Source organism: Nylanderia fulva, unplaced genomic scaffold (genome assembly GCF_048542155.1).
Source record: "Nylanderia fulva isolate GAGA-0341 unplaced genomic scaffold, ASM4854215v1 Scaffold120, whole genome shotgun sequence".
NCBI lineage: Eukaryota > Metazoa > Arthropoda > Insecta > Hymenoptera > Formicidae > Nylanderia > Nylanderia fulva.
The window spans coordinates 78,728-103,626 of NW_028189410.1; the positions used below are offsets into that span (position 1 = coordinate 78,728).

The 24,899-nt window shown below is 32.1% G+C and overlaps 1 long non-coding RNA gene across 6 annotated transcripts in view; it reads right to left on the bottom strand.

Moving 5' to 3' along the window:
* The window catches only part of LOC114930721 (uncharacterized), a 230,877-nt gene that overhangs the window by 15,463 nt on the left and 190,515 nt on the right, over positions 1-24,899 (bottom strand). For all 6 annotated transcript variants that reach the window (XR_014923993.1, XR_014923992.1, XR_003819509.2 and 3 more), the window contains one exon: positions 6,266-6,339. This is a non-coding gene — a long non-coding RNA (uncharacterized LOC114930721). The remainder of the gene's footprint in view (positions 1-6,265; positions 6,340-24,899) is intronic.

Here is a 24,899-nt window from a genome sequence, read left to right on the forward strand (position 1 = left end):
GTCGCGTCGCCATTCGTCAGCTTCCGCCGGGCGTATATATATTTTCAAACGCGCGGTCTCGTACATTTTCCCTGATTTCGTAACGCGGCGACGTATAACGCGCGTGATGCAATCCCGTACGAGAGCAGTGCGCGTCCCAGAACAAGCGCCCTCGCGCGTGAGATGTGCTTCTCTTTTTTTTTCTCGTGCAACGCGTGTAAAAAAAGCTACACGCACGAATGCATACAAACGTACATACAGCGTAGTCTGGAGCTCTATTGTGCGTAGCGCACTCGCAATAACGCCGTGACCATACGCCTTAAACACGTGTGGTTGTATAAATAAGCTTTATGACGTCATCTCGAAGCACAGTCGCGCACGATCTGCCATCTGCGTTCCCTTCCTCCCGCTCTCCGCCATCTTTCGTTCTCTTTGAGACGCTAAATTGCGTCGTTTGCTCCGGATTCTTCAAGCCCGGAAGATTTTAGCGGGGGATGTAACAAAAAGTGTGTGAAATGCGGGTTAAAGAATAAGACACATGAGAAAAAGTAGGTTATACATATGATGTGAACTAGACTTTGAAATATGCGGACATTTAATTGCGATGTTCTTTGCGATATCTCTCTATTTACGGTTGTGATATAGAGATGTTGAATTTAAATATTTAATACTTAAATATTTAAAATCGAATGGGAGGAAAACACAAGCGCAAAAATCATATTTATATCAAATGAAAGAAATTAACGATAAACTCGATATATAAATAAAGAGACATCGCCAACAAATTATCGTTGAATTGCGCGGAGTCTAACCTCTTTTCGCGCACAATTAATTCTATCTTAATTATCTAACCTAATCTTCACATCTAACATAACCTAACCTTAACATTGTCTGTATCTAAATTTGAATGCGACAAATGACGTCAAATAACACGTGATCGTTAATTAGGTAACCCGTATTAAAAAGAAAGCATACACGAGATAAGATAGCAGAGAAGGAAGGAATGTTTATTAAATCTACGCGACACCCTGTAGATTTCGTTCTCGTGCTCGTCCTATTGGAGCGGCGCAATAGATAATCGGTCAGAATAGAGTCTTACGTAACGAAAAGGAAACAGATGGTTCGAGATGGTGGAGAACGCGAAGAAAACGCGCGAGATACGTACTGCTCTAGAAATCGTGCCGTGGAATTAAAATGCACAGGGACCGTGGCTGCATGGCAATATAAATCTATACGTAAATAACTGTAACTGCTAGTGCAAACAAGCTTTACTACGGCCGTCTCGCCCGAGCAATTCCGCTTGAGCAATTCCGACGATTAATACTTGGCATCAAACTCGTGATCGCGCGACGTTGCCTTCGGAATTTCTATCGAGGCTCATGGATTCGTGGAATTGCCGTAAGGCACTTTAACTGACGGCGACAGTTGAAATGGATTTCAGAATTCCCGTAGATTTCCCAAAATTGCCTGTATAAAGAACGCGAATCTTTGCGAAATGTGTGCTTACGACGCACATTTATTGTATATAATGCCTTTGCTGCTATTTCTATTTTATAATAGAATGGCTAATAAAAAATGATTCAAATGCCAATTTTTAAAATAACAAATTAATTAAAATCAAATTAAATAGATAAAATAATGGATTAACTAAATAATCAAATTAAATAAAAAATTAATTAAATAATAAAAGAATAAATACTAAAATTCTTTACTTTTAAATAATAATTTACAAATTACTATTTTGAATAATATATTCTCTGATAATTTATAATATTTATTTAAGAGAAAAGCTATATATTATATAATTCTTTTATGATTCGAAATATTGGTCAATTAAAAGAAGGCCGAAATTACTTTGCGAGCGGGATATCACGCGACACGTAATGAGACGTATTACTTCAAGTATAAACTTGGTCGAAAAAAGAAATCGTTCCGCGCAATTATCCGCGCAATTTATTCGCGACAGCACTTCGCGTCGCTTAACATAAGAATGTTGAGCGAGCTTGTTGAGCGTCCCTTTTCTTTCAGCGGGGAAAAACGAGCGGCTATGAAAAGTTTAAGGGAACGGGGGATGATGGTACACATAGTGATGACGGAGAGGGAGGAAGGAAGGTTGCGGGGCAACTTTGGTTCAAATCCGCGATAAGTATGCGCGAAATGTATGAAAGAGAGATTTCGTGCGTGTGGGTGTGTGTGTGGAACAACGAAATCGTGGAGCAGAAATTCGTGAGAGCACGCTTTAAGCACCACAGAGTCTCAGAATTTTTGCTATCCCCTTCTATAAATTCACCATATGTGAACTATATTACAGGAAGCTTTTCTTTCTGATTAATACTGGGAAAATTCTCTCTTTAAATTTCTTCACAAATATTGTTGAATTTATATATGTGATTTTATGTATGTATGTACATATCTTTGATATATAAAATCGTATCTTTTATATATCTTCATTTCTTCGATATGTAAATTTATTCTTCATTATAAAATATAACGTGTTTTTTTTTTTGATATATAAAATCATATCTTCATCATATATTATAGTATATATCTTCATATTTTTGAAATGTGAACTCATATCTTCATCATAAAATAATCTTCAATATGTAAAATCATATCTTTATTATGTAATATATATATATATATCTTCTGTATATCTTCATATCTTCGATATGTAAACTCATATCTTTATCATAAAATATATCTTCGATATATAAAATCATCTCTTTAGCATGTGTAATATATTATTCTGTATATCTTCATATCTTCGATATGTAAACTCATATCTTCATCATAAAATATATCTTCGATATATAAAATCATCTCTTTAGCATATGTAATATATATTATATATATATATATATATATATATATATATATATATATTTTCTATGTATGTTTAACAATATTTGTTTTTACACTTGACTCTTTGGCGAGATCCTGGTTATTTTCAAGTTCAAAGCTAAATTAAAATTACATTTTTCGAAATTAACTTATTTTATCTTTGATTAATTAATCTAATATATTTGACTTTCGGATCTATATTTTTCTCTCGCATTTATTTCTTTAGGGGGAATAGGGAATACATGGAATTAAAAATCTCTTGTAGAGATTATTCCAATTTTATATCTTGGCCGTGTCCAAGTAAAATTTGGTGCCTTGTGCACAGGTATTTAATTCTAATGAAAAAATTTAGTTTCGTTTAGGATAACGCACTGTCATCCGCGATTTGGCTCTTATTGCCTGTCTTATATATGTTAAATTTATACTAATATATTTGATTAAATATATTCGATAATGAAAAACACGTTTTATTTTTTATTTCTTTAGATTTTAGATGTTTAAAATATCTCTAAAATTGCACATATATTTTTTTTTGGTTTCGCACAATCGATTGTGTGAATCCTGTTAAGAAGACAGGAGGTCTGGATGGATTGGATGAGCGAAGACTAGAAGCAAAACGTTAGAGATGATGGAGACTGTGTAAATGACGAAGAAAGGCGGCGGATACATATCTCTTTCGTGAGAGAGAAGGCGAAAGACGGAGCAAGAAATTCATCGCGACACAATAAGAAAGGGGGGTTGGGAAACGACGAAAGGGGCGATAGTTAAAGAACAGGGGATGTAACCGTACAAAATGCGACATTACCAGGGACAAGCGATCATTAAGGTCACCCCCGTGGCTAAACAAAGGGATCATTGAGAGACTAAAGCGAGGCTGCAGGCAGTTTGGAAACTAGTCTCTTGAATTGTACATCGCCACTTTCGCCAAATTTTCTCTCTCTCTCTCTCTCTCTCTCTCTCTCTCTTTCTCTCGTTGGCTTCTCTCTTTCACTGTCACGTTTTACGCCTTTGCATTTCTCTCCGTGCCAGTGCACTTTGACCTCTGGACAACGGGAACATCTCCCACGGGTGCTGTGCGAGTTTCCATTTTGATTTCGCGGTTCAATTGATCGCTCGTTTAAGTCTCAACGGTGTAGGAGCGTCAATTTTTCGCTCGAATACAAAGAAACGAAATATGCAGCATTTTCATCTATTAATATCTTTTATCCAAAAAATGTAATAAACTTTTTATCGATATGTATATTTTTTTCTTAATTAATTTCTCATTAATTATTACGAAGATTACAAAACAGTAAAGAACTTTTATCATTTATTTATATTGATATAAAATATATTAATTTATTATATACATGAGTCTAAATATACATAAACGTGAAAAATTTTAAAAGATAATTTTTTTTTGAAAATTAAGGGAATTTTTATATAAACATATACGCTTATATTTTTTACTGGAGAATTATATTCCTCCAAAAGAGGAGTTAAAAATTATAGGTTCTTATTTTTTTTTCTCAAATGTTGGACAATTTACAACTATAAAATTATTTCCTAAAATTTTTCACGTTTATTTAGAATTATCCTGGATATATAAAATTTCTTAAGATTATTTTTTTAAACTTTTTCTTTAACTTGAATATTTTCGCTATTTAATCGAAAATTTTAGAATAAGTGAAAAACTGTTAATTAATTTAAGAAGAGAAATTATGAAATTTTAAGAACTTGATGTGTTTATTCACGTATCTCATTTAATTTAACGCTCTTTCGAAAAGAAAAGATATGTATACATAATTTAAATCGTCAAAAATTTTTAAAGCATGTCATATCTTGCAAAAGCTCGTAATACAATACCACTGCTTCGCGTGACATATTATGCGCATCGAAGCGTAAATCTTCATACATTATCCGCTGCGCTTCGCTATCAGGTTCAATTGCACCGCATGCATACTGATTGACCCGATATTATCGATAGTTTCGTATATCGAGGAGACGGAGACGCATGACGGACTTGCGCTACCCTTCATGGAGTTTGACATCGCAGAGAAAAAGGGAAGGGTAATCTCATTTCTTACCAACAACGCGACAGCCAAACGTCGTTAACGTGTGTATGTCGTCATTGAAATCAGATTATGTGTGCACCGCTGTTTACACATGAATACAAAAAAGAACAGTATGAAAAAAGAAGAGAAAAGGAATTTACACGTAATTTTTCTTTCTTTTCTTCTTCTAAATTTAATTTTTTATATAGACCTTTTTTATATAGATATAACGCGGTTCAAGAGAGTTTTAATTTCCTAGGAGAATTCATTTTTAATAATATTCTAAAAAAATAATTTTCAAATTTTTTCAAATCTTTGAACAAAAAATTATTAAAAAAAATTTTATTAATGCGATTTAATAGAGATGTTCTTATCATGAAGCTTTTGTATAAAACATTGTTTGATATTGAATACTTTTCAAGTTGCAGGTAAAAAATTCTTAGTTTCAATTTCTCTTTTTAATTAACTATAAATTCTAAAAATTAATTAACAGAGAGAGAGAGAGATTTTCACTTATTTTAAAATTATAAAATTCTCGATTAAATGGCGAAAATATTCAAGTTAAAGAATAAAAGTTTGAGAAAATAATTTAAAAAAAATATATTTCTTTTAACGTAAGTCGCAAGAATTTTCATGATATATTTTCTCGCTTCCGACGTCATCAATCCAAGATGGTTGCAGTGAGTATACAGGAGCCTTAAATTAATAAATATGATAGAAACTTTTTTCTCCTCGCGTAATTTGCGTCGCTGATGTCGATAAAAGATCGACAAATTGCGAGCTACCTCGCAACCTCCTATGGGAATCACGTGAATAATTATTTTTGTGCTATTTGTGCATTTGTCCGCGCGGTTAGGTGTCTCATGGCGGCCGTAACCAAATTTATATAGGGTGCACCGCGACGCATCGGAACAGTTATCGACTAAATAAACTGGAAAATGGATCCCTGGCTCGTGGAAAATGGACCTTGCCGCCAAAATTGCCGCTCGACAATGGAGCGAGAGAGAGTCGGGGTTTAATTGAATATATTCGAGTTAATTAAGTATCTGCACATTTTCATCAATATTAATATTGTTTGCATAAATCAAGTAATAATGGGTAACATGGGGGATGTCTCGCGCGCGCAACGTTTTATCATCGTAGGGACGATTACTCAAGTCGTGCAGCGATTAATTATGTTTATGGGGATCGACATGCGAAGGTATTATATATGTGTTAGGTATTAAAAGTAAATTATGCCCCCTACAATTGCTTTCTACTCGAACGCAAATGACTAAATCGATTTAATCGAGAGGGAAAGAGAGAGAGAGAGAGAGAGAGTATTTTTGTCTGTATAGAAAAGAAACTATAGATTTGAATTACAGCATTCAAATACAATTATCGATAACATTTAATTATCGTGTGTTTTTTACCTTATCAATAAATGATCGCCGATTGCATCATGTATTATCCTTGTTATATCCAAGCCGCTTTTTATGTTCATTGTCTGAAACAGAGAAAAAAATATTTCTGAGTTAAATGTTTTAAATTAAAATTGATTTAAAACAATTTTTTTAAACTGCAGGATCGAAAAATTATAACAATCTAATGTAAAGATTTTAGCGAATTAAAAATTATTATTCTGCATAAATCGTAAAATCTAAGTTTCATAAAAAAGTTTTAGATAAAAGTTACTTGTATTCTAGTTGAATCAAGGATTCGTTTATAGTACTTGATATCCATGTGTGTACACAACACACATATATCCATCACAAAATTTTACTCATAAGTACTTATAAAAGTATTTATAAAAGTAGTCATAAAAGAATTCATAAAAGCATTCATATAAGTATTCATAAAAGTATTCATATAAGTATTTATAAAAGTATTCATAAAAGTGGTCATAAAATTATTCATAAAAATATTCATACAAGTACTCATAAAAGTATTCCTAAAAATATTCATAAAAGTATTCATATAAGTACTGATAACTTATAAATATTTGATCTCTAACTGTAAGTTCAAATGTACTTATATCCATGTGTGTACACAACGCACATATATTCATCACAAAATTTTACTCGTAAATACTTATAAAAGTATTCATATAAGTATTTATAAAAGTATTCATAAAAGTAGTCATAAAATTATTCATAAAAATATTCATACAAGTACTCATAAAAGTATTCCTAAAAATATTCATAAAAGTATTCATATAAGTACACATAACTTATAAATATTTGATCTCTAACTGTAAGTTCAAATGTACTTGAAATTGCTCTTCTTTTTCGAAGTACTTATAGAGAGTTCGAACCTAATCTATTTCATTCAGGAGTCTATATTTGAAAGTATTTTTTTCAAAGGAATAAGGAATTCGAAACCACGAGAACAAATTTTAACCTTAATCCCACCTCTTTTTTGATAAACGTTACACATATAATAAATCATTAGAGAACGATGACCATTAATTATCTTTAAAAAGTGCCGCGGGGTGTCACGTTTTCTCTGATTGACCCTATTAAATATCAGACTCTCCCCCGGGGAGCGCCAATATCTATGTCAAGTCTCTCATCTGTCAGGACGATACGACGATATATAGTAGATGCAGTCGCATTCCGACGAATCATCGTCGTCATCATTGCGCGCTGCATTCGGAAAAGAATATTTCTCCTTCCCACACGTGTCTCTCACGTACACGTATATATGTATATATAGGCACATTTGTGCGCCTGGTGTTGTGTCCGGCTCGACGGAGGGAATCGACAATTTGACGGATCGATAACCGTTCAACATGCCGGCCGACTTGATCGGTCTCTCTCTGTCTTTCTTTCTCTGTATGTATATGTACATTCCCGTGGGATTGCTCGAAGGCGTGAAGGCACAGCCATTATTTATGAGAGCCGTAAATCACGATCGATCGATCTGTCAGATCGATCCGCGCTCGTTCGCACGCGCTTCGGTCCCGTCGTTCGAGGAAACACTTTGACGAGAGATGCCCGCATATATGATGCAACTATCACGGCTATCGCTGTGACACTAGTGGAATTATACCGCGCAAACACAATATCGCGAGCATGCGACGTATCCGCATACATCCATTGTACGTACTATACATACATTGCGTACTTATGTCTCTCGGCGATGCCGACAGGTCGAGGTATTATTATTCTTCGTCGACCGCATCGTGTGTGTTGCCATTTCGTCGTCTATTTACCAGCACTTTATTACTCTTTATCCAAAGAAGCGGAAATATTAAACAGATATGCGTGAAAACTTGTGTCATAACAGTAGATAACATGTATGTATATACATATAATTGAAAAACTTATATATTAAATTTTTTAATATCTTCAATATATATATATATATATATATATATATATATAATTACTTAATATATATTAAAATGTATTAAATTATTATATTATTTATTTTGAAAAGAGGAATGTTTTTTTCTTATATTCACCATCTATATATTTTTACAACAATAGATTTTCTAACATAAATTTTTTAATATATTAAAATATGTTACTTGATACATTAACTTAAATAAGATATTAAATTGTATATATATTATATATTAATATAGTCAATTTATTATAATATATATATTAAGATATATTAAATTATAATTTAAATAATATCTTATTTATTTTGAAAGAAAAAAATAATTGTTTTATATTAATTCGCGTAATAATTTTAATTGACCGCGTTAATTGACCTTTTCATTTAGCTTGCATTTCACCGCTTATGTTTGGTTTATTAAGCTTCGAAGATTTCTTGCACAAGATGGCTCAAATTCCATAATGTATAGAAAGCGCTGCGACGAAGATATAGAATTCCTGATTAATAGGCGCTGCAGTGTCAGCGATTTACGATGATTACGCCCCCGATGACACCGCGGAAATACAGTTAATTGCTTAACAGGTGTCGTTTACTGCTTAACACGTCTGCGAAACGATCAGCGCTCTTGTAGGATCAATAAAACAGTAATTACCCGCGATGTTTCGCGCGTGTCTCCTTCAGATTAACAATAAAATTTGTTTAGCCTATGTTTGATTAATCTGAAAGATTGTAAGCTTAAAACCCTTCAAGCTTATTTTCATAATTTTACGCGACAATTAAGTAATACGGAAAAATTGATTATTCAAAAACTTTCGCAATTTTAATCGTCATATTTCATTCAATGTGTTTGTGTATAATACTCTAAAATATTAATCTAATCTGACCTAGCATAGCAAAATTAAATTAACTTAATCTTTTGACTCTCATCTTTAATAATTATTTTATATTTTATTGTTTAATTCTCAGTAGATTTTCTTTATTTTACAAAATTCTTATTTCAACATAGAAAAGGTATAGTTTCAAGATATATCTAAAGCTGTATGTTATGAAAAATAACGTCGCTGAATGCAATTTTAATCGAATAATTGCAAAGTAATACAATGTCATTTCAAGCCCCACGACAAATTTCGCAAGAAAAGTGTCACATTAGAATAAATAAGCAAACTTAAAAAGCGCGATTACTCACAAACTATATGATAACATGTCAGTTTGAAAGAATTCTACCCGGGATTTGACCTAGATTCGCGTCGACAGCTACAGACTATGGAAATCGTGGTCTAACAAGCTTGTTAGCTTCCACCGGAAGGAATGCACGGCCGGTCGATTCGTTGCACGTTGCAAGCAAATTGCGAATAACAATGGCTGATTTAACAAATGCACACAAACTACAGAAACAAATTTATATGTTATAATTTAAATGAGGTAAATAATAAAACTTTGATAGAGTTAAAGCGAAAGAACAATTTCCAATGGTATTGTATAATTATTGCAGTAACGAATATATTTATGCAGAATAGATAATTAGAAATTAATTAGAAATACAAAAATTAAGATAGATAAATTATTTTGTGAGAATTTCATGAGCATTCTTCATCATTACTTATACAAATAATTATTTTTCTAATGATATTAGCTTCTTTTTTTGCATCAATTTTCATATTTTTATTTGTTAAAATTTATTTATATATTAAACTTTGAAGATTTAAAATTTAATTTATTAATTTAAAATCTTTGAAAAATTAAATTAAGATTATATATATTGATGAACAAAGGCTATTAAATAATATTTTTTAGAGTAAGTAAAATTATAAATAAGAGAAAATAATTAAATTAATAAGTTTAAATTTAAAAATATATGTATAAAAATGTTGATATAAAAATATAAATTGAAATAAACGAGTTAATTATTATTAAAATAAACAAATAAATTAGAATTATTATGATAAAAATTCTAAATAATTTTATTTCAGAAAATAATAGAATACTCTTGCAATATGAAATATAATAAATAGATTAATAAAATAAAATTTAAAGATTAAAAGAAAGTGATGGCAAAAGGACTTGTTTTTTTGTCCATTTTATAGAGTCGAATTTTGGGACCTCAAATTTCAAACTTTTTTTATGTCAAATAGTACTATATGATAAGACATTAATCGCAGAGAAATTTCAAGATGAGCATAGGCACGGTTACGGAAATATAAAGAAGTAAAAGTGATAGTTTCTCATCCCTGATTATAGAAATTATCACTTTCACCCTCTTGTATCTCCGTGCTATGCTCATCTTGAAATTTTACTGGGATTAATATTTCATCTAATAGTACTATTTGCCATGAAAAAAGTTTGAAATTCGAGGTCCCAAAAAATGGGCAAAATTTGCCATCACTCTTTACATAAAAATTTAAATTAAATGTGAATTTAAAGTGTGATTTAAAAGAACTAGCGTTTCGGCCCGCGTTTTGCACGGGCTTCAAAGCTTTTGTTCTTCAAAGATTTTACTTTTTTTATAATTTATTTTTATTAGACATCAAATAATTAAAATAAAATTTTCAGTGATGAATAAAAATATAATTTATTAATCATTCTACCTGACTGGCCAATACAAATTGTTAAATACACAACGTTTCGACCCTTGGATAGGTACGGGTCCTCATCAAGCGTTACTTTCAAGATGTCAATTAGAATGATGTAGAATTACTAATACTTTAGTAATCCTACATCATTCTAATTGACATCTTGAAAGTAACACTTAATAAGAACTCGTACTCAAGGCTCGAAACGTTGTGTATTTAATTTGTATTAGCCAGGTCGAATGATTAATAAATTATATTTTTATTTTTATTAGTTTTATTTATAGAGTGTATTATTAGTTTACCTATACTATTTATATAAAGACATAGAGTTTGTCAGTTGAATAAATTATTTGTATTTGGTAAAAAATAATATGTTAATTATTATGTCGATTAAAAAACAAAATTAAAACGAAATCGACACAAATATACAGGAAAAAAGGGATATTTTAAATTAAGAAAAGAATATTCCTTTTTTTTACGCAAAGAAAAGGGTATATTGTAATTAATGTGGAATGAATGAAGTATTATTGTAATTGTATTACAATTTTAATCCTTGAAGAGGGATTCCGTCGAGTAGTCACTCTGATCTCGAATATCCGCGCCACGAATAGGAGAACTGCAACGCCATCGCGTTGCATGCAGGTTGCGCGATGCACTTTAGTTAGACACTTCGACCGCTAGGCGGTTGTCAGCTTATACCTGGCTGCGATTCATTTAACAAAATAATTGCAAAATTGTATGAAAAGTCCCTCGATGGGTCCGAATAATCGTCGCAAAAAATTTCCGAATATTTATTGAATTTATTAGAACACTGCGTATCGAAATCTCGGACTCCGTAGTCTAGCTCGTAATATGCACGCCTTACTACGGTGTTTCCCGATAGTGCTCTTGTCCGATGCATTTCGTATATAAGGGAGAATCGCCGATATTGCTTAGGACGGATAGTCTGATGCTTCCCAGGGAAAACAACGAAAGCATATATGCGGCCCAGTACTCACGTTCGGTTAAAAACCCCAAAAATCCAAGAACCACAAAGAAAAAAAAAAAAATTGGGTCGGTAGTGCTTGTTTGTTCATTTAATGAACGACTGAGGAAGCGAAGTTAGACTATCTTTTTGCCAAAAGTCTTAAAAAAAAAAAAAATTTTGCTCTCTTTCAGCATCTCGATAACAACATGTTCTATTCAAAATTAATTCTATTTTTTTTGCAAATTTTACAGAAACTTCACAGATAACAAGCGCACGTCATTTTGACGTCTATGACATTAATTTGCTATTATTTGGAACAGATATAAATTATTTATATATTATTATTTAAAAACTAATTTTTTAAAATATTTTAATTATTAATTCATCGAATTTTTATTAGATATGTCTCAACATAATTTTAATTCATTGAAGTTTCATCTTTGTTCTAGACTTTATATTAGTGATATCTAGACTTCGGATTATATGCAAATTGCATATTTGTTACTTTTTGCACATTCTATGACAGCATTGATAATATGAAAAAATTATAATAGTTTCAAGTAATTAATGTTTATTAATTAAAAAAAAATTTTAATTTATTCACATTATTAATGTTCTTGTAGAATATCCAAAAATAACAAATATGCAATTTGCATATAATACGAAATCTAGTGATATCCAACTTATTTTCTAAATTCACGAAGCTATCATTTTCTTATTACTCTCGAAAGAAAGATCAATTTAACATAATGACTGAATTCCAGAATTGTACTTTCCATCTCTTTCTACAAATTTCGTTAAATTAGTATCAAGCGTTTTATAAACTTCTTTTGGAATATAACTGTCTTCAGCATTAATATTATTGCTAATCGTACATAGCGATTTTGTGTTTGTACCATTCATTATTTCTATATTATTATTTAAATTTTCAATCATCTCCTTCAAAATCTTGTCAGTATTACAGTTATCGATTTCCTTTGTTGTTATATTTAACATAGATAATACATCTGTAATATTAGTAAATATTGATTTCAAATTCAGTACTATATCTTATAATGAAATTATGTACATAATCTAAATTAACTGAATTTTTATATATACATAATTTTAATTCACCGAATTTCTATTTCCCTTTCTAACTGAGAAACTGTAGTCGAAACCACTCAATCACAAAATTAATAAACACTTATTTATCAGATTTTAATTATTAAATACACCAAATCCTTTAATATACATTATATACTGTCACTACACTATAACTCCTCGATACGTATACAACTGTCAAAATATGCAATTAGCATCGCGGAAAAAGGGCAACAATACATTCGAGACTTTCGAGAATCGACTTAACATGCCTTTTTTAGAAATGGATGGATAAAGAAATTATAAATAAAATTAATCTATAAATAAATATATAGACCAATCAAAATAAAATAAAAATTAGTAATAATATTCTGCCGTTCATGATAATATAAGACAAAAAATAAATAAACCATTAAAAAATATTTGGTGTCATTAGATATTTGTTATCAAGGAGGGAAGTATTAAATATCAGTATAGTATTCACGATTCTCGCACTCACTTTAGAGTCTCATCTTACTTAATGATCCTTCTAGGAGGTACCGTATTATGTGTTTAGCCCTTCCGGTGCGCGTATTCCAACGGTCCCATTATTTAATGCCGCCCGCACCTGCCTGCAACAGGTGATAGGGGCCTGCGATCTTACGGGCCCATCGTGCACCGGGGCACGTGCTCTTAATGGAGAAACGTGTTGCTCCAACAGCCTGCGTATCGCGGAGTACAAACGACTTGTCATAAAAAAAAGAGAGAAAAATCGTTCGTGTCGGTGTGTGCTTTTCTCTTTATAGCGTATTTGAGATCATCGATTTGGATTCTCCTCGGTAAAAGATCTTTTAAAACTTAACTGATTTGATTGATCTATATATTTATTTATAGATTAATTTTATAATTTCTTTATTTTTTATCACACTTTAAATTTATATTTAATTTTTATTTAAATTCCTTTTAGTCTTTAAATTTTAATTTCATTAATCCATTTGTCATATTTAATATTGCAACAGTATTCTATCATTTTTTGGAATAAAATTATTTAGAATTTTTATCATAATAATTCTAATTTATTTTTCATGTTTATTTTAATGATAATTAACTCGTTTATTCCAATTTATATTTTTATATCAATATTTTTTTTATATGTATATTTAAATCTGAACTTATTAATTTAACTATTTTGTCTTATTTATTATTTTACTTACACTAAAAAATGTTATTTATTAGCTTTTGTTCATCAATATATATAATCTTAATTTAATTTTTTTTTAATTTTATATTAATAAATTAAATTTTAAGTTTAAAATATAAAATAAAAATATGAAAATTAATGCAAGAAAAGAAGTCGATATCATTAGAAGAATAATTTATTTGTATAATAGTGAAGCAAATGCTCATGGAATTCCCATGTAACTTTTTATTCGATGAAATAAATTGTTAATGTATTATATATATATATATATATATATATATATGAAAGATAATTTATAATTAAATGCGAATAAAAATACTCATGGAAATATATAGTACATTGTGGAATAACTAAAATAGGTATAATATATTCATGAGATTGTATTTAATTGACGTGACCCATATGTTAAAATTGTATAAATTGATATCACGTCGGACGTGTTTTAAGATTCCAATAAAATTACGTTATGTTAGAAATAGTCATATCATCCATTTGAGATAACATGATCAGTCAGTATTTTTTCTTCTTCAATAATCGACTAGAATTACACGACACAGTCGTTGCGGCCTTGCACATGTAACACCCACGTTGCATCATATTACAAAACTCTTACATTCATATTGTGTCATGTTAGTTTGTTCCATTTTCGATAATCGATCGCGAAGAATTTATTTTCACGAAGATTTTATTAAATCAGGAAAACATTAAAATTTTCTCGAATCTGAGATGTTATATATGTATACAAAAGCTTTTAAATGTATGTATATACATATTTGTCTCTATACTAATTTAATTTTGAACTAATAAAATAACGTCGATTATAAAATAATTCTAAGAATTTTCAGTATTTTTCCTTATATTAACACATTATGTTAAATAACTTAAATGCATATCAAATAATTACATCGACTGAGTTTGGCATATTGCGCTTGAAAATTATCGGAAAATATTCCGTATAACCTGGGAAGATAATGATTCTACACGAAAAAATACATACGAAAATATCGAAAATAAATTTCTTTCGTACAAAGCTTTGTTTTTGATAAAATTAAAAATTGGAAAATTGATAACATATTATGCTTTTTTAAGCTTGAATAATTTCTGACAATCCTGTATTATACATTATAAAATTTATTTCAACAATGATTATTAAAATATGCATAAAAAATATGATATATTTTTTCTGTTGAAAATAAAATTCAGAGATAATGTATGCACACACATAATTTTCTCTCTTTTTCTCTTCAATATAACATAAATTATTTTAAACTATTTTACTAAATGGAACGTTGTGCGTACTTATATTTTTACGTATTTATATTAATTTTTATATTTATTAATAGATGAGATAAATTTGATAATTCCACGACATAAAATTAAAAATAATTTAAAAAATTGGAAATACGTTAAGATTTAAAATTTTAAAGTCCATTTTTTCGGAAACAAAATCTCATAAACCTTCAAAAATTTTATTCTATATTTTTTATTTTTGTTTTTTTTTATTTAGAATCATTATCTTTCTAATTGCATCCACTAGTTAAAGGATTCTTTCTGTATTTATATACGTGACTAATGAAGCTTATATACATACATAATCACAATAACGTCATCAAATATTTGCCGAACGATATATCGTGCGTCGTCAAATAATGAGCAACGACTCTTAAACAAACTCGATTCGTATGAACCAGTCATTTTGTGCGAGCTTGGAGATTATGAATGACAGTCTCCGAATCGCACAATTTAATGAGTCAATGAGAGATGTGAGATAATAATTTTAAAATTAGCTAGATAAAGATGAGATGAAAGTATGTAAATTCATCTTTTCTTAGATAAGATAAAGATAATTTTGTTTTAAATATATCTAGAGAAGAGAGATAAAATTGTGTAGCGACTCATCTAGATAACTTCTAGATAATGCTATTTTCAAGACCACTTGTGTAAACACAGTAATAACAAAACAATATAAATTATAAAAGAGATATAAAAATATTATTCATACTTTAATTTCTTTTTATATGCTATAACTCTTATCTATATATTATTAATTTAATCTAACATTAATTATCTAGATAATTTAGTTAAAGATAATACATTTTTTTATTATCTATATAAAGATAAAGATAAGGTGACGCTAAAATTTCATCTAGATGATCATCTATATAATTTTATTTAGATAATAGCAAACACTGTGAATGTAAGACAGAACTCGGCATTATTGTTGCGTTCTCTGCCAGTTAGAGAGAGATAGAAAGACAAATAAAGTAACGACAATCAAATTAACAGTGCAAATCTCACGCTCCACCGCTTATTGATTTACACACACACACACACACACACACACTCTCTCTCTCTCTTCCTCCCTTCCTCTCTTGCTCTGTAAAATGTGTCCGTGTGTTGTCAGCGACTGAATACACATCAACGATCTATCTAGGTTAGATATAATGCTAATCAATAGGTTAGGTATAAATCTCTATATATAGGTTAGGTATAAATACATACGCATGAATCACGCGTTACGCAAACTCTCGCGGCTTCGGAAAAGGGTGTGTCCGGAAAGTATTGTTTGCCGTTCCGTATCTCCGGTATTGTCGCGGTTTTCCACGTGCCCGTGTAGCTTTTCGCAGAAAAGTATTGTCTTGCGGGAGACGTAGCCGGGGTTTATCCTTCCCGATATCCCGGTAAGCTTCGCGTTGTACCGTTAGCAACGTCTATCTGTCGTCCATTTACGTTTCTGTCGTCCAGATACGATTTTACGATTTTCTGTGTACCATCACGATCGGGAAATAAATTGCCCGGAAAATTAGCGATTTTTTTAATAAAAAAATAAGAATAAGTTTCCTTTTTTTTCAAGGCGTTGAGATATATTCGAATATGCAACTGTAATGAAGACGGGTTATTATTATCGTAAGATCGTATAATGTGTGTGACTTTTGATGCTCCTTATTAATTAATAAACCTTACTTCCCGACTCTTCTTCGACAATCGAAGGAAAATGGCACGCTTGCATACTTTATATGCCGTTCTCGTTTCGGGAAGTCAGTTAGGTAAACTCAATTTGAGTCCATAAATCGTAGTCGCAGAAAGGATATAAGCCAATTTCAGTTCAGGGGGGGACAGATTCTAATTCTACTTTTAGTTCCACCTTCAATCTTGTTTCAAGCGTTAATTCCAGTTCCAGTCTTCTAAGGAAAGACGAATTCTAATTCGAGAAGTTGCAACGAGCGTGAGTTTTTCGTGGTCCTGCAGGTTGTACAGCTTGTTAGCCAACAGTGAATTCCGCTACAAATTCTTGTCAGCAGTTGGTGAACTTCAACAACTTCTTTGCCAGTATCTGGCCGCCCTCGTATTTCATCGAAATGGGCCCTCTATTTTCGCGAATCCTTCTCCGCTTTCTCGCTTTTACCGAACCATTTGTTTAAATATAATTCTTCTTAATAGGCAAATGGAATTTCGAGCATATAAAGAAAATGTATGTATGACAGTTTTATGAAAATTGATTATTTCATTTGATATAGAGTTTATTTTCTCGTGAAATGCACCGATAAATTGCCATAATAATTTTCCAGTCAAAATTAGCCTACATATGTATGAATAAAGAAGGAGGAAGTTCAATTTTTTAAGACGCTCTTTTTCTTCTTTGTGGAAATAAATTGAGCAGTGATGCACTTCAATGCACCATGAATCTAGATGCAAAGCATCGTATTACATTTACCCATTAAACGACGTTCCTCGTAAACAGGAGTGCATAAAGGATTAAGACGCTCAGAGCTTCGCTATGGAAGACTGGATAAGCGCTTAATAATAAAACTTATTAAGTGATTTTAATCTCTTAAGCCGTACAAAAAGTTTTAATTGCATGACGGTATGAAAATATAGTTACGTTAATTGAAATGGAATGGTATATTTTGCGGATTCATATTTATTGCGAACGAAACTTTCAGAGAGAGGGAGAGAAAGAAAGAGAAAATTTAATTTTTAATTCCTGTTATATACTCTCTGAAGTTCAGGAAATAAAAGCGCACCTCGTGCGCGTTAAGTTTTCGCGGGAAAAAAATTATGACAAGCTCTTTAAAAAAAGTTTGTTAGGTTAAGTTAATGCGTTCAAATTAAAATGTATTTATCGCGTTGAATTTTTATTTGCGTTACTTGAAAACAGTTTACATTCTAGTTCCTTAAACTAGTCCAATGTTTCAAAGGTATATATATTGATTTCCTACGTCAAGGCACAGCGAAGACGATCATTTCTCAGGACATACAAGCGCACACACGGGATACACCATCTTCCCCTTCTCTCTTCTCTCTCCTTACTCAAACTCTCGAGATACGAAAGTAGACTCCGAACACAACCGCGGTAAAAGGATAGGCAATGACGGGACGCAATTGCGGGACGAAGGAAAGCACGGCGTTATCGCCAAAGGCATCGAGTAAGAGAATATCGGCCGATAGGGTTACATCCCAGGATCAGGATCTGGCACGAACTCGATAAAACGCCTCCACTTCTCCGGTTCCTCGCTCTTAAGAAAATCCCGCCTTTCCCGCAGAATGCAAATCATGTCATGTCCTAACCTAACCTAGCCAAGGACAAAATGGAAAATAGCAAAACTGTGCTTTTTCTCAGCGAATGTTGTAAATTTTGTTTTACTATAACTTTGGAACTATTTATTTTTTATTATGGGATAAGTTTTTTTCTTTATTTTGACGCGAGGAATACGTCCTAGAAGTTTGTCCAAGTATTTCGGAAACGTTCTGTAGATACAATCCCATTATTTGAGAACAGTATTTTATTTGTAAGAGTTTCGACATGTTAGGTTAGGTTAAATGACGCAGACCAGCATCGTGTCCAAAATTGGGACAATATATATTTAAGATATCTTTAGAACATTTTACAATACGATATCTAAAAGACAGCTTAAAGATGTCTTACATACTTCTTATATCCTGATTTTGGACATATGCGGGCGGAAATTCTATGCATACGTCATCAACATGGCGCCGAGAAGCTTATGTTCAATATAGTGTTATTATGACATAATGTGATTTTTTATTTATTGTGTTTATTAATATACAAAGTATTTGTGATTGGGCTGTGATTGGGAAACCAGCCCAAAGAAAATTCATTGAAAGTGAAAGGATATATTTCAAACAGGGCATATAATATATAATATAATATATAATAATATATATAACTTATAATACGGGACACGTTCCACGTCAAGTGGGACAGGCGTCTGGGCAAAATTTGTGAAGGCTGGAATATATGATAAACTTATTAAAACTATTTAATTTATCGATCAGGTGGTCCAAAACGCATTCGATTTCAATGAAACTCGGTATCTGAGTATCTGGGGACTTTTCAAGTCGCTTATGAAGAATCTATACTAGTCAGAATTTGAAAAAATTTTTTATTTTTTTATTTTTATTTTTAGCGTTATTATATAGTATTGAATAATTGGAAAAGGGTCAATTACGCCGGAATATCTCCTTCCAATCTTTTATCTTAATTGTTATTATATGCTATTTCATTTTTTTGAACACATTCAAATAGTACTAAAATAAAGATAAAAATAAAAATAAAAATAAAAAATAAAATTTTTTTTCAAATTTTGACTACAGATTCTTCATAAGCGACCTGAAAAATTCCCAGATACTGAGCTTCATTGAAATCGAATGCGTTTTGGACCTAATCGATAAATTAAATGTTTTCAGTAAGTTTATCATGTATTCCAGCCGTCATATTGGAGTGGGTACTTTAAATTTTTTTAAAGGCCACGTTTTTTTATAAAACAACATAAAATAACGAAAATTTTAAGCTTTCAAACGTCTTGTTCTGACTTTACAAATTTTGCCCAGACGCCTGTCCCATGATATTGACGTGGAACGTCCCATATATTATACAACTTTTAGTACGTGGAGAAAATATCCCGCAATCCATAATAATAATTAATAAATTAAATAACACCTGATTACTGGTATATAAACAGTGAGCTTGTCAGATCCAAATTTTGATTTTGGTGCTGTTTGGGCAGAGTTGAAGAGGGTTTTTTCATTGTCTCCAGGGTTTCTAAATACATAAATCTTACTACGTTTTCTTTCAGGGGGATATCCTCGTGTCACTAAATACAGGTCTGCGCACATGTGCGTGAATCACGTGTACATACGTGTTACGCAATAAGATGGGATACGTGTGTAACGGACATTCACGAAGATATCCATCGTACGTGCGTGCTTTGTGTAGATGCCATTTTACTTCCTTATATGCGACAACACGCACTCGTCATCACACGCGCGTAGAAACAAACTCCGCACCCAAGTATCGTTACATTTTTCCCTTCTTTTATACACTCTTGGTGAATCCCCAATGAGAGGGGGACACCCTGGCTCGTCAAGGACACGCTTATACGAGTGCTTAAACGCACGCTCGTGGCGGCATATATATACGCGAGAATGAGAAGGATTTTAATGAATTCCTATTCTCCAAACTTCGTTGCGCCGCTGAAAGAGGAGCAAAAAAAATGGAGAATGGAGGGAGCCGTAGGATGAATGGAACCGTTTCAGAGAGATGAATGGAACGGCGATTATACTGATATTGTCGATGCGTTAATGTCCGGGACCCTGAGAAACGTTAATTCAATCTTCAATCGGATCGCATAATCGCGCGATTGTTGATTCATTTAAAGCGGTGAAACTTAAATTCTCAGGAAGTAGACCGCGATAGTCTCTGTCACTAATCGAATAAAAAAAATTACCAATCGCAGAAATTATTTTATTGCGATTGAGAGTTGTGGTCCAAATATTTCATTTGTGAATATTAGCGTTGGAATTAAGTATCTTACAAGTAGGTTCGAGTTTGTTAGCATGATTTCGAATTCTTTATAATTATTTAGAAAAAAAACCTGAAAGAGAGAGATAGATTCGAACTCTCTATAAACACCTCGAAAAACAAGAGCAATAAGTTCAAATACATTCGAATCTGGGTATATCAAGTATATTCGAATTTTCTATAAGAATCATAAGTTGATTTTCTTTATCTTATACAATTTGAGTATACAACTTGTAAAAGATTTGATTCTTTATGATAAACAGTACTTGTAAGTACTATTTCGAATCTTGCAAGTACTCGATCTAAAATTCGAATTGTTGTAACTGTTCCAGGTTTTATTATTTCGCAAATACAATATATAAAATAATATTTCTTATGAGTATTATAGTGAATTCTTCGAAATCAAACTTATTGGATGTTCGAGTACGTATTGAACTTGATCTCATCCTTAAATATATGTACACATACTCTTCAATATCTCAAGATTTATCTAAAAAGTAAGTATTTCTCTATCTGCAGGTTTTACAAGTCTTTTCCGAGAAGAAAAATATCGGGGCTCTATTTAGGACTCAATCTTATGATCTTCCTAGACAAAAATGTTATTTCTGGGATCTCAACTTGATAGATAAATTTCATAGGAACTTTTTTATCTGAAGAAAAATGCTGCAAATCACAATGATCGAGTTTTCGAGATATCTATTTTCAAAAATCGCTACAATACTTTCACCACAATGATCGATGACTATATGTATATTGATTGATTCGTCGTCATCGTCGACGTCGTCGCGGAAGCGCGCTAAAATCCATCGCGGACGATATAGAGCGACAACAATGGTCGACTCTGTAAACGGACGAATCGTACCGAAAGCGATCGGGAGAAGGAACATAATGCGAGCTCTGTGTTACCGTGACGAGAGCGATTCCTTCTCGTTACGCTCATGGACCCCCGTGAATCACTCGATGCGCGAGAAACAGCGAATTAGCGCCGCCGATAGACAAGAGTGTTAGCGAGGATCGTTAGTCACTTGCCTCGTACCTCTTGCTGTGTCCTCCTTCAGCTTCTCCTTATCCCTCTCGCTTAGAAACATCGACGCTTTCATGTCCCTCTTGGAGGGACAAAGAATGTTAATCTAGGAGGCATACTATATACTGATTCAACTGGACATGACAATCGTCATTAAAATATTTAATGTACAGGGTGTCTCAGAGGAAATTGCTGAAACTAATCGGCTGTCATTTTTTTTAACGCACGCAGTTATTGAGAAAACAAAAATCGTGTTGAAATGAGAAAAGTCTGCAGTTTTAATGGATATAAATAAAATGTCTGTATACCAGTTTATTTTCTTGAAAAAAAGTAATGAAAAAGTGCTAATAATTATGTGATTATATGTAACATATGTATGTAAACTAATGATAAATATTTTCAAAGTGCGATATTTGAATTTGTACAAAATTCTGTTCTTTTACGAAAACTCGTAAACACTTTTTCTAACATGTCATTTTTAATGTTATTGACGATTCTTTTAATAACTGCTATTAAATCTGGCACTGTTGAAAATATTTATCAATAGTTTATGTGATTTTATGTGATTATTATACGTTTTTTAAACTGTCTTTTTCTCGAAGTTACTTTTAGATATACTTTATTGTAGCAAATGTGTATGTATAAAAATATTAATGCTTTATTGAGATATCAAGGATGCTGGGATACTTAATCATATTATTGAGTAATTAATATATAATAGAGAGTACTACAATCAATTAAATATGTTACTTGATTAATAATAAACTCTAGTAAAACTGATTAATAATAATATTAATTATTCAACTCAATTAGAGTAGCTACTTGAACTTATATATATGACTAATGTATTTTATTATTGATAAAGAGTATTTATCATGAGTGTTATTTGAAGTGAAAATTCCTGGGATTTTTTTATCAAATTGAATTATTAAGAAATATTTATACATGACACATAAACTGACTACTTTGTTTTCACAATGCATTTTTTCCACTTGTGCTTATATAATCACAAGAGAGCGACTATTATCATAATGAGAATATATGCTAATGAGACATTGTTCATCCCACAATTTATAGAATAGAACATTCAGCTCCAGTCGCCTGGATTTTATTTTGTATAAAAGCTTTAATAATAGTGTGGGCCGAATCGATGTGTATTTTGAGTAAAATGTCAAGGTTTCACATTATCGACTGCAATAAATCTGTGCTTTATACTGGAATCGGTATTTCAGCGTAATCTAGTCTATTTTATTACGGTCACACGCGTATATATATATATATATATATATGTATATATATATATATATATATATATATACATATATATATATATTGTGTTTGTATACTATATGTATTAATATCAATTGTTACTAGTTTTGCGTCGGAAAAAAACTGATAAGAGAGTAATAAGGTTAATTAATTATCCAATTATTGATCATTAACAATTTATAAAGTATAAAACAATTATAGATTGCAAAATAATTGCAATTTGTTACAGAGAATAATATTATATATATATAATTTAATTGTAGAAAAAAACATACACAGTTACGCGAGTACATATAATACACAGTTTTATATCTTCATCTCTTCATGGAATACGTTTTCTTGCGACCTCGTATCATTCTCGGTGTTTTGTGCGTAGGTAGATCTCCATCTCGAATTTGTCCGTCGAGAACTAGGCGCGACCTCCTTTATGAATCATCGTTAAGCGAGTCGAAAGGAATACAGCTCTCTGCAGGAGGAAACGAGCGAAGACATGAACAGATAGTAGCTTTATTCCGTTCCGCGAGTGGAGTCATACCGTGAGAACAGGCATTATGTAAGGCGTCATTGCAGCGAAGCTTGTCATAGCGCAACCGAGTACGAGGTCTACTAAATCGAATCAATTAACATTACAGTTGTACATCGGTGATTCTACCAACCGTTCCAATTAATCGTTTAATAAATAAATAAATAAATAATGAGTCTTTCTTTCTCCGTCTCTCACTCCAATAGCACAATATATTCTAAAAATACTCAAAGAATATTCAGAGAATATCCAGAAAACATTCAAACATCCTCAGGATTCTCTGAACGTCTTCGGGATATGTGTGCTGTTAGGGCATAAATTAAAGTTTATAAATAATTTTTTAATAAATAAAATATTGAGATACGAAAATAGCATTGAAAATAACATTGTGCGATTTACCTTGAACCTGGGCAGTCTATGATGTATATACATACGTGACCTATTAAGAATTAATCGCAATTTTGCGAAGCAAAAATTACTCCTGGCCATTAGAATGCCATGTAACGAATACAGAAGGGGGAGGCACGAGCAGGTGAAACAATTTTAGAACAATGCTTGTTCCGCATCGGTGCGTGCGCGACGAACAAAAGAGACTGACACAGAGACAGAGGGGGTGATGCAGCAATGGGGAGAGGGGGGAGGAAGAGAGAAAAGAGGTACGGACACACACATAGAAACGGCCGGTGGTATCGAGGGAAGGGAAAACGAGAGGTGAGTAAACAGGATGATTGAGAATCGTCAGAGGAACCGAGACATTTCAGAGAGTCGAGTTCCTTCTTTGGCAACTACTTCTCCCGTTCCCTCCCTCTTTCCACGTTTTGTTTTCCTCGGTGTTTTCCCTTCCTGTGCGGCCTGTTTGTGTGTACATATCGTTAACACCCCCTCCTCTTCCCCGTCACCCAAGGTCCCCGACCAATCTGCTTCAACTGCGCACACCTTGTAACAGACGGGTACACTCCTCTTCCTGTCACCATCTCTCTCTTTCCTTCTTCCTCTTCGTTAGTTTCCCCTTAGAACTCCTTTTTGTATCCTGTCTCTTCCTCCTTCCATCCACGTGTCTTCGTCCCCCACGTTTCGTGTGCATAACGTAAGCTTATCCGCGCGTTGCGCCTTTGTGCCAGCTACATAAGAACGGAATAATCCTACACACCGGCTACGAACACTCGTCGAATCTGGAGTGTCGACTGTTTCTCTCGCTTGTCGCTGTTTATCGGCGTTAACGAGACAGACAAATCCAGAGAGTTGTCTTGGAAACGTCCGTGAACCGTCTATTCTTAAACAAT